Source organism: Canis lupus, chromosome 19 (genome assembly GCF_011100685.1).
Source record: "Canis lupus familiaris isolate Mischka breed German Shepherd chromosome 19, alternate assembly UU_Cfam_GSD_1.0, whole genome shotgun sequence".
NCBI lineage: Eukaryota > Metazoa > Chordata > Mammalia > Carnivora > Canidae > Canis > Canis lupus.
The window spans coordinates 33,785,888-33,798,212 of NC_049240.1; the positions used below are offsets into that span (position 1 = coordinate 33,785,888).

Consider the following 12,325-nt stretch of genomic DNA (forward strand, 5'->3'; position numbering starts at 1 on the left):
GGGATATTGTACTATAATTATGTAAGATGTAATTATTGAGGGAAACTGGGTAAAGACTACATGGAATAGCTCTGTTAAAAAAATATTCCAGTGTTTTCCAGTTCTGATCTTTGAGAATGTTCCAACAGGTCAAGGCACACCTGTGATTCAAACATCTAAAGGAGAACTAAAACAAAGTAACCTCGGAAGTATATTCCAAACTGGACAAGTCAATGAATTAATAAAATCATCTGGAAGACCCCTTAAAAAGTGCCATTTAAGATATCACAAAAGAAAATAAAACACTTAGGGATAAGTCTAATGAAATCTGTGCAAGATCTCTATCCTGAAAATTACAAAAGACTGATGAAAGTTAAGACATAAGTCAACAGAGAGATATATTGTGTTCATGGATTGGAAGATTTCATTTCTCACAAATTGATCTACAGGTCCAGTGCAATTAAAATACTGTCAGAATTTTTTGTAGATATCAATAAGCTGGTTTTAAAATTTATTGGAAAAGGGAAAGAGCCTAGTATAGCCAAGATGATTTGGAAAAAGAAGAATAAAGTTGGATGGTTTACATTACCTGATTTTAAGACGTAACAATAAAGCTGTAATAATCAAGACAATGTTGTATTGGAGAAAGAATATATGGATAGATAAATGCAGCATAATAGAGTCTAGAAACAGCATGCAGAAATATGACCAATTGATTTTTGACAATAGTGCAAAGGAGATTCAATGGAGAAAGGATAGTTGATCCCCCCCCCCAAAAAAAATAACTGTACTGGAATGATTGGACATCCATATATAAAAAAAAAAGAATCTTAGCCTATCACTTACACTGCATGTAAAAATTAATTCAAAGTGAATTGTACAATTAAGTGTAAGATCTAATACTATACCATTTAAAAAAAATAAAAGGTAAGAGAAAAATCTTTGTCACCTTAGGCTAGATAGAGTTCTTAGAGGGAAACATCAAGAGTATAATCCAAAGGTGAGAAACTGATAAATATGACTTCCTCAAAATGAAATGTTTTTAGTTTGCAAAAGACATCTGTGAAAAGAATTGGAAGGCAAGTCACAGACTGGAAGAAAATATCTGCAAATCATACATCTGATAAAGAACTCTCAAAACTCAATGACAAGAAAACAAATAACCCAATAAAAAATGGACCAAAGGTTGGAGCAGACACTTCATCAAAGAAGGTATTTGGACAGGAAATAAACACATGAAAAGATGCCAATATCATTAGTCACTAGGGAAATGCAAATTAAAACCACAAGGAGCTGTCACTACACACCTCTTAGCAAAAACAAAGAAAGCAAAGCCCAATAATGCCAACTGGTGGCAGCATACTTAATAATAGGAATCTTATGCATTGCTGATGAGAATACAAAATGGAAAAGCCACTGTGGAAAAGCGTTTTTCAGTTACTTATAAAGTGACACACACGTGTCCTCTATGACCCAGACATCCTATTATCCGTGTTTAACCTACAGCAATAGAGCCTGTGTCCACACTAGTACCTGATATGAAGGTTTACAGCGGCATAAAACTACTATGATTGCCAAAAACTAGAAATAGCCAAATGTCCCTCAACTAGGTAATCAATAGACTTGTAGTACATAAAAAAAATCACAGTTGTTATACATTTCCACAACCTCCATGAATCTGTAGTCATACAACTACCACCACAGAGCAGATATAGAACAGTATCATGACTGCCTCCCCCAAAAGGCCTTATTTGTATAAGATCTTGGTTTTATATCTTATTTTAAATTAAACAATTTTTATATCTTATTTTAAATTTAAAAAAAAACTAAAGTGAGGGAAATGAATGAAAATTCCTCTGGAAATACTTCCATCTAAAATTTGACATTTTTGAAAAACAGTAAGGCAGTATCTAATAAAACTGAGTGTATGCATATGTGTATGTGTATTTCATATACATAATCTATAAATTTTAATTCTAGGCAAGTACCTAGTAAAGTGCACCCTGAGGCCCACAAAAAGATTTGTGCAAGTATGTTCATTGCAACATCATTCTTAACAGTCTCTACCTGAAAACTACTCAAATTCCCATCAGTAGCAGAAGGGATATAATGTAAGAATGGAATAGATATTGGAAGAGTGGGATTGTGATGTTTTCCTATGGTAAAGTACTATACCATAAAGAGAATGAACAATCTACAACTATACATAATATGGATGAATTTCACATTCATTTGAGTGACACAGCCAGACAACAAAGAGTATATATTCTATGCTTCCATTTTTCTATCACATTTGAAACAGGAAAACTGGTCTCTGGCTGTTAGATGTTGGGATAGTGGTGGGTTTTCCTTGGGTAGATGGGTAGTGAGCAGAAAATGTGGGAGGCTGTCTTCCTGAAACTGAAACTGGCCATGACTGGGTTCCACTTACATGATCATGCTTAGTTTGAGAGATTCATCAAGGCAAAAACTAGTAATTTGTATATTTTTCTGAGCATGCATATGTCGATAAAAAGTTTACATTAAAAAATCAGCAAACAGGGCAGCCCGGGTGGCTCAGCGGTTTAGCGCTGCCTTCAGTCCAGGGCGTTATCCTGGAAACCCGGAATCGAGTCCCGCATCAGGCTCGCTGCATGGAGCCTGCTTCTCCCTCTGCCTGTGTCTCCGCCTCTCTCTCTCTGTGTCTTTCATGAATAAATAAATAAAATATTTAAAAAGATTAAAAATAATAAAAAAATCAGCAAACATCCTTTCATCTTTTTAAAATATATTTGGGGGTGCCTGGGTAGCTTTGTTGGTTATGTGTCTGTCTTTGGCTCAGGTCATGATCCCAGGGTCCTGGGATTGAGCCCTGGGTCTAGCTCCCTGCTCAATGGGGAGTCTCTTTTCCCTCTCCTTCTCCCCCACTGCTTGTGTACATGTGTGCGTTCTCTCTCATAAATAAAAAAATGTATCTAATTTACATCCAGCTTTACAGGAATACAGGAGTTGCATAAAAGTCACATACATCTTCTTTTGATGTCATCCTTTTTCTGTCTTTTTTTCTTTTAGAGGTCATTTATCTGAAATTCAAATATTTTCTCAATTGCAGAGTTGTTCCTAATGCATGCAGTTTAATACTGCTCAAAGAGTTGGTTTGCTGCCTCCATCAGTTGGTTGTCCTTCCCTAAGACCTGTGCCCTCCTGTCAGTTCTAGAGACCAGGCCAGATGCAGACTTGGAATGAAGGACTTTTCTGGAACATACCTGCTGTGTGGTAAGGATATTGCTTCACTTCATTTACTGCAGGCTGTGCCTCCCATCAGACTTCTTATGGCGTTGCTTATGCATTCAGCTATTCCTCCTGCAGTCTCCGTGGATACCTCATTATATCTGGAAGTATTTTATAAGATATTACAACCCAAGCTAGGCAGGAAGTCTGTCACTAGAAGGGTCTTATCATTAGACGGTCGTGCACCAAATCCTGGGAATCGTGGAAACAGCCCATTAGTTCCTCCTTCTGTCTCCTATTCATCCATACTGAGCCCACCTCAGAGAGGCATAAAGGAGGCCTCCTCTGTGATTTCTTTCCTTTTTTCACAGTCTCTCGATATTCCTCTCCCCAACCCTCTTCAACAGTGTCCCATTTCTTCTTCCTTTCTGCCTCTAACCTGACTCAAGTCTGGTGGTACAAACCAAAAGTTTTTCCCTCAGTGAATGTAGGGTTGAGAGAGGTGGCAAATACAAACAGGTCTTGCCCCTATCTGATGAGTTGAAGAGAAGTTTCCTTTTAGACTCAGCTTTACGGTGAGATGTTAAAAAGTTGAAAGGGTAAGACTGACCAGCAGTTACCCTAAGTGCAACTCATTATTTTGCTCACAGAGTCTAAAGCACTTTCTTCCATTCTTTTTGCTTTCCTAACCATCCTTAATTCTAGATTGAGAAAGGGAGGTGGTATTCACGACAGCCAAGTAGGGTAAAGTGGATACAAAAACCTCTTTTTTTTTTAATTTTTATTTTTTTAAGTAAGCTCTACACTTAGTGTGGAGCCCAGTGCAGGGCTCGAACTCACAACCCTGAGATCAAGACCTGAGCTGAGATCAAGAATAGGACACTTGCCCAACTGATCCACCCAGGCACCCTAGGTACAAAAACTTTAATGTCATGTCACTAGGATTCAGGAATTTAAATTCATAGAGATGAAAATTTGTTTGAAATATTCCATTTATAAAATAACATAAGCACCAATGTTTCTTTCAGTCACATCTAATGTAATATACTTCAAGGAATTTCATACTCAAATAGAATATTTGAATATAAGTAATATAAGTCAGAGTTTATTGCCAAACTCAGTTTCAAAGGATTTGGCAGGACTTATTACTATACCTGACTCTGACATTGAAAGTCCCTGAAAACTATGAACCTACACTGATGGCATCTTTATTTTAGATTGCTGTCTCCTCCTGAAGTGTCAGTCAGTTGTCAGTAAAATTGACATAATATGTATGAAAACCCTAGTGCTTGTTGGTGATTGATCAATATTATCTTGCTTCCTTCATGATACTAATGTGTCTTCTTTTATCGTCTTCTCATGTTACTTTTGGCTTCTAATTTTGTCAGGACTGGTAAAATTACATAATCTCTAATCATTTGGTAATTTGTTCTTAACGTGCCTTCTTTCAAAAATGATCCCAAAAAACAAAAGTCAGGTTGAAAGGATAAATCAATTTGGTTGCATTGAAATTTAAAATATCTGTAATCCCAATAATCACCATAAACGAAGTTAAAAACCAAATGTCGAATTGGCAAAAAATTTGCATCGCATGTAGCAGAGGGTTACTAAGCAAAACAGTTGAAGAGTTACTACATACCAATAAGAAAAAGATAAATGAAAAAAATAGAAAAACGGCAAAAGATATTAGGAGGTAGTTTACAAAAAAGGGAAAAAATGCCTAATAAATATATGAAACATTGCTCAAACTCACTACTAATTAGGAATATGCAATTTATAATTAAAATGAAATAGATTTATCCTCCACCAGATTAAATAATTATTTGAGTAAGATATAAAAGGCTAGTGAGTGCATGAGGAACTAACTCCGTAATATACTATTTCTCATGGTATAAATTGGTATACTTCTTTGGGAGATTTAGCAACATTTCTTCAGGTTAAAAACATGTATCTTTTATACCCCTGGCTATGTTTTTGCTTAGTCTATACCCTTTAGAAACATTTGCACACATGCATGTGAGGTATGTAAAAATATGTATCATTTATTGAGAACTTGCTTCCACTGTTCTAAGTGCTTTGCATGTTTAAATTTTTTTAGTCCTCATTAATTTCTATTAGTATCCTCTTTTCATAAATTTGTAATCTAAGATTTGAACCCAAGTAGTCTGGCTCTAGAAACTGCATTCGTTTCCTTGTGTCATATTATCTGTCAAGAGAACTGTTCTCTTGTGCAAGGGTTCTTATTACAACAGTGCAACAGAATAAAATGCTAAATGATTTGGAATGTAATGCAGTAGAAAAAGGGGATGAAGTATATTTATATCATTGGTTCCAGTCCAGGGGCAATTTTGCTCCCCAGGAGACATTTGGCAATGTATGGAGATAGGTATGGCTGTCACAGCTGTGTGGGAGGAGGGAGTTGCCAATGTCATCCAGTGGTTAGGGGCCATATTAATATCAATTGTTCTCTAAGAAATAGTGTTCATTTAAAAAACTAATTTGTAGATTATATCAATTATTTAAAGAAGGCACGCACAGACACAACAAACAGAGCAGTCTATATTCTGCTTACATGTATGAGTATATGCATAGGAAATAGTCTAAATGCATACAAATTCTTAAATGTGGTCATTCCTGAAGGGTGGTAGAGGGGGCATGGTTTGTGGGAAAGATGTGAAAAAAGAGAACTTTCAAGATAGAACTACTGTTTTAGAAGTGTTAAGAGAAAAATATACATATGTATATTTATAGAATTACAATTAATATTAAAGTACCACTGAGTACTATTTGCTACCTGTCAATCTGAAGAGAGATAAACAAAAGACTATGAGCAGTTATGACAGGTAAAGAAAAACAAAGGCTGCTCCAAACCTCTGACCAAGTATGTCTTCTGGGAAATAATTTCTATGAAACATATTTTTAAGAGGCATATAGGATGTTCCTATTCATATAAAAATAAGTCCTAGAGCCATTTACTCTATACAACTATGTGTCAACATGAAAAAATCTTGAAGCAAAAACGCCAAACAGGACTCTAGGGAGAGAAAGATGATTCAGCTGGGAACCAAAGGGAATTCCCTTTATCTGCCTTAAAGGTTTTACAAGAAGAATTTTTTTACCATGTTATGTCATTTATTAAAAGTAAAAAGTAGGGGTTCCTGGGTGGCTCAGTGGTTGAGCGTCTGCCTTTGGCTCAGGGTGTGATCCTGGGGTCCTGGGATCGAGTCCTGTATCAGGCTCCCCACAGAGAGCCTGCTTCTCCCTCTGCCTAAGTCTCTGCCTCTCTTTGTGTCTCTCATGAATAAATAAATAAATAATCTTAAAAAAAATAAAAAGTAAATCAGTTAAGAGCGTGTACCTACACAAATATATAGGGGTATTATTGGCTTTTGTTGCTATTAAGTTAAAAAGCCAAAACAAAAACAATGAAGCAATGTAAATACCCAAGAATGAGAGATAGGGCAAAGAAAAAAGTCCTTGCTCATTTAAATAAGCGCCCTGTACTTATGAAGAATAGCATTCTGGAAGTATGTCTGTTAGCATGGACAGATGGTTGAGTTACCTGGTTAGATGAAGAAATAACAATTATAAAACACATACATGGAATCAGACCCCATTATTTCAAAGAGAAAGGTAAACATGAGTTTAGGAGGAAAACATTTGGAAGGAGAGTTACCAACATTTTCAGAAGAATCATCTTTGGAGCTGGAAGTAGATGTACTTTTGTGTTCTCTTCATTCTGATTTGCTCATTCATTTCTCTAGATCCACAAAAGTGATTGAATAGCTATGTGTTAGAGATCACTTTCCAGTAAGTACCTGGGAGACAGTTTCTAGCTTTGCTACTCAGTGATGGGGGCTTGTTGGAAATGCCAAATATTGACCTACCTGAGACCCCGAAGTCAGGATCTTCATGGTAGCCTCTTAGGAGATTCACAGGGACACTGAACTATTTAATGCCAGTTAAAAATAAAATCCTGTGTTTTAATAGTCAGCTAGACTAGGTTTGGACTGTCAAACACATGTGAAAATTAAGGCATCTAAAAGAACCTGTGACTGGTGAGAAAGCTGTCTCCCCTACAGTCACAATGACCATATTACTCATTTTGGTCTCAAGGTTAATAACTGCCAGGTAACTGATGAGACGCTGTAGCATACTGCCACAGAATATGGCCACTCGTGGGCACAATTTGATCAATAACTCATTCCTTCAACACAAAGGAAGGCACATAAGAAATGCTCAGAGAGAAACAGAGAGGCTCAGTAGAGCTGATCAATATGTGGTAAAAGCCATGGTCTTGGGATGGGCAACTTGGCATTGAGTCAAAGTTTCTATTTTCACAGCTTCTGGCTTTTGGGGAAGTAGATATTGCATTTACTGTATTTGCAAGAGGTCACAAATATCAAAGCTCATCTTATTCTTCAGACATGGTCCATGTGTCTTTTTATTTAAATAAGGGCAGCACAGAGCTCCTCCAAAATCTGTACAAATCATGCTTTGGTACCAGGCTGCCCTGACAATGGGCATAGCCATCTGGAATCTAGAAGAAAATGGAGACCTTGTAGCCATTTTTTTTTTTTTTTAAAGAATTGTTGTCGTTTTCTTTTTTTTTTCTTTTTTTTTTTTTTTTTGCTGTGTTCTCATGGACTTTGCATTCTTTGTATATTTTTTTATTGGAGTTCGATTTGCCAACATATAGCATAACACCCAGTGCTCATCCTGTCAAGTGCCCCCCTCAGTGCCCGTCACCCAGTCACCTCATCCCCCTGCCCACCTCCCTTTCCACTACTCCTTGTTCATTTCCCAGTTAGGAGTCTCTCATGTTCCGTCACCCTCACTGATATTTCCCACTCATTTTCTCTCCTTTCCCCTTTCACTATTTTTTATATTCCCCGAATGAATGAGACCATATAATGTTTGTCCTCCGACTGACTTCACTCAGCATAATACCCTCCAGTTCCATCCACGTTGAAGCAAATGGTGGGTATTTGCCATTTCTAATGGCTGAGGAATATTCCATTGTATACATAGACCATATTTTCTTTATCCATTCATCTGTCACTGGACACCGAGCTCCTTCTACAGTTTGGCTATTATGGACATTGCTGCTATAAGCATCGGGGTGCAGGTGTCCTGGCGTTTCACTGCATCTGTATCTTTGGGGTAAATCCCCAGCAGTGCAATTGCTGGGTTGTAGGGAAGATCTATTTTTAACTCTTTGAGGAACTTCCACACTGTTTCCAGAGTGCCTACACCAGTTCACATTCCCACCAACAGTGCAAGAGGATTCCCCTTTCTCCACATCCTCTCCAACATTGGTTGTTTCCTGCCTTGTTAATTTTCCCCATTCTCACTGGTGTGAGGCAGTATCTCATTGTGGTTTTGATTTGTATTTCCCTGATGGCAAGTGATGCGGAGCATTTTCTCATGTGCTTTTTGGCCATGTCTATGTCTTCTTTGGTGAAATATCTGTTAATGTCTTTTGCCCATTTCATGATTGGATTGTTTGTTTCTTTGCTGTTGAGTTTGATAAGTTCTTTATAGATCTTGGATACTAGCCCTTGATCAGCCCTTTATCTGATAGGTCATTTGCAAATATCTTCTCCCATTCTGTAGGTTGTCTTTGAGTTTTGTTGACTGTTATCTTTTGCTGTGCAGAAACTTTTTATCTTCATGAAGTCCCAATATTTCATTTTTGCCTTTGTTTCCCTTGCCTTCATAGATGTATCTTGCAAGAAGTTACTGTGGCCAAGTTCAAAAAAGGTATTGCCTGTGTTCTCCTCTAGGATTTTGATGGAATCTTGTCTCACATTTAGATCTTTTATCCATTTTGAATTTATCTTTGTGTATGGTGTAAGAGAAGGTCTAGTTTCATTCTTCTGCACGTGGCTGTCCAATTTTCCCAGCACCATTTATTGAAGACACTGTCCTTTTTCCAGTGGATAGTCTTTCCTGCTTTGTTGAGTATTAGTTGACCATAGAGTTGAGGGTCCATTTCTGGGTTCTCTATTCTGTTCCATTGACCTATGTGTCTGTTTTTGTGCCAGTACCACACTGTCTTGATGACCACAGCTTTGTAGTACAACCTGAAATCCGGCATTGTGATGCCCCCAGCTATGCTTTTCTTTTTCAATATTCCCCTGGCTATTCAGGGTCTTTTCTGATTCCACACAAATCTTAAAATAATTTGTTCCAACTCTCTGAAGAAAGTCCATGGTATTTTGATAGGGATTGCATTACATGTGTAAATTGCCCTGGGTAGCATTGACATTTCACAATATTAATTCTTGCAACCTATAAGTATGGAATATTTTTCCATCTCTTTGTGTCTTCCTTCATTTCATTCAGAAGTATTCTGTAGTTTTTAGGGTATAGATACTTTATCTCTTTGGTTAGGTTTATTCCTAGGCATCTTATGCTTTTCGGTGCAATTGTAAATGGGATTGACTGCTTAATTTCTCTTTCTTCAGTCTCATTGTTAGTGTATAGAAATGCCACTGATTTCTGGGCATTGATTCTGTATTCTGCCACACTGCTGAATTGCTGTATGAGTTCTAGCAATCTTGGGGTGGAGTCTTTTGGGTTTTCTGTGTATGGTATCATGTCATCCGCAAAGAAGGAGAGTTTGATTTCTTTGCCAATTTGAATGCCTTTTATTTCTTTTTGTTGCCTGACTGCTGAGGCTAGGACTTCTAGGACTATGTTGAAGAGCAGTGGTGAGAGTGGACATACCTGCCATGTTCCTGATCTTAGGGGGAAGGCTCCCAATGTTTCCACATTGAGAATGATATTTGCTGTGGGCTTTTTGTAGATGGCTTTTAAGATGCTAAAGAATGTTTCCTCTATCCCTACACTCTGAAGAGTTTTGATCAGGAATGGATGCTGTATTTTGTCAAATGCTTTCTCTGCATCTATTGAGAGGATCATATGTTTCTTGGTTTTTCTCTTGATATGATCTATCACATTGATTGCTTTACGAGTGCTGAACCAGCCTTACAACCCAGGGATAAATCCCACTTGGTCATGGTGAATAATCTTCTTAAAGTATTGTTGGATCTTATTGGCGAGTATCTTGTTGAGAATTTTTGCATCTGTGTTCATCAGGGATATTGGTCTATAATTCTCCATTTTGGTGGGGTGTTTGTCAGGTTATGGAATTAAGGTGATGCTGCCTCATAAAACGAGTTTGGAAATATTCTGTCCCTTTCTATCTTTTGGAACAGCTTTAATAGAATAGGTATGGTTTCTTCTTCAAACGTTTGATAGAATTTCCCTGGGAAGCCATCTGGCCCTGGACTTTTGTATCTTGGGAGGTTTTTGATGACTGCTTCAATTTCCTCCCTAGTTATTGGCCTGTTCAGGTTTTCTATTTCTTCCTGTTTCAGTTTTGGTAGTTTGTGGTTTTCCAGAAATGCATCCTTTTCTTCTAGATTGCCTAATTTATTGGTGTATAGCTGCTCATAATATGCTTTTAAAATCGTTTGTATTTCCTTGGCATTGGTTGTGATCTCTCCTTTTTCATTCATGATTTTATTTAGAACCTTTTTTATTTTTAATAAGGCTGGCTAATGGTTTATCTATCTTATTAATTCTTTCAAAGAACCAAATTCTGGTTATGTTGATCTGTTCTACGGTTCTTCTGGTCTCTATTTCATTGAGTTCTACTCGAATCTTTATTAACTTTCTTCTTCTGCTGGGTGTAGGTGTTTATTTCCTTTTGTTTCTCCAGTTCCTTTAGGTGCAAGTTTAGCTTGTGTATTTGAGTTTTTCCAATTTTTTGAGGGATGCTTGAATTATGATGTATTTCCCTCCTAGGACTGCTTTTGCTTATCCCAAAGATTTTGAACAGTTTTATCTTCATTTTAATTAATTTCCATGAATCTTTTTAATCCTTCTCTAATTTTCTGGTTGACCCTTTCGTCTTTTAGCTGGATGCTCTTTAACCTCCACATGTTTGAGTTTCTTCCAAATTTCTTGTGATTTAGTTCTAGTTTCAAAGCATTATGGTCTGAAAATATGCAGGGGACAATCCCAATATTTTGGTGTCAGTTGAGACCTGATTTGTGACCCAGAATGTGATCTATTCTGGAGAAAGTTCCATGTGCACTTGAGAAGAATGTGTAGTCAATTGCATTTGGATGTAAAGTTCTGTAAATATCTGTGAAATCCATCTGGTCCAGTGTATCATTTAAAGCTCTTGTTTCTTTGGAGATGTTGTGCTTAGAATCTGTTATTTGCAGAAAGTGCCGTGTTGCAGTCTCCCAGTATTAGTGTATTATTATCTAAGTATGTATTAACTTACATTAATTGATTAATTGATTAATTATTGGCTATTAATTGATTGACTATTAAGTGATTGATAACTTGGCAGCTATTAATTGATTGATATACTTGGCAGCTCCCACATTAGGGGCATAAATATTCATGAATGTTAGGTCCTCTTGTTGGATAGATCTTTTAAGTATGATATAGTGTCCCTCTTCATCTCTTACTTCAGTCTTTGGGATAAACTTTAATTTATCTGATATGGGATCCCTGGGTGGCGCAGCGGTTTGGCGCCTGCCTTTGGCCCAGGGCGCGATCCTGGAGACCCGGGATCGAGTCCCACGTCGGGCTCCCGGTGCATGGAGCCTGCTTCTCCCTCTGCCTGTGTCTCTGCCTCTCTCTCTCTCTCTGTAACTATCATAAATAAATAAAAAAATTTAAAAAAAAATTAAAAAAAAAATAATTTATCTGATATGAGGATTGCTACCCCAGCTTTCTTTTGAGGACCATTTGAATGGTAAATGGTTCTCCAAACTCATTTTCAGGCTGTAGGTCTCCTTAGGTCTAAAATGAGTCTCTTGTAGACAGCAAATAGATGGTTCTTGCTTTTTTATCCAGTCTGAAACCCTGCATCTTTTGATGGGATCATTTAGCTCATTCACATTTGGAGTTACTATTGAAAGATATGAATTTAGTGTCATCATGATACCTCTTCAGTCCCTGTTTTTGTGGATTATTTCTTTGGGCTTCCTCTTTCTTTTACAGAGTCCCCGTTAATATTTCTTGCAGAGATGGTTTGGTGGTCACATATTCTTTCAGTTTCTGCCTATTTTGGAAGCTCTTTATCTCTCCTTCTATTCTGAAGGAGAGC

General features: G+C 37.2%; 1 long non-coding RNA gene across 4 annotated transcripts in view; it reads right to left on the bottom strand.

Annotated features, from left to right (window-relative positions):
• The window catches only part of LOC102152166, a 74,963-nt gene that overhangs the window by 60,163 nt on the left and 2,475 nt on the right, over positions 1-12,325 (bottom strand). For all 4 annotated transcript variants that reach the window (XR_005373797.1, XR_005373795.1, XR_005373796.1 and 1 more), the window contains exon 2: positions 3,225-3,350. This is a non-coding gene — a long non-coding RNA (uncharacterized LOC102152166). The remainder of the gene's footprint in view (positions 1-3,224; positions 3,351-12,325) is intronic.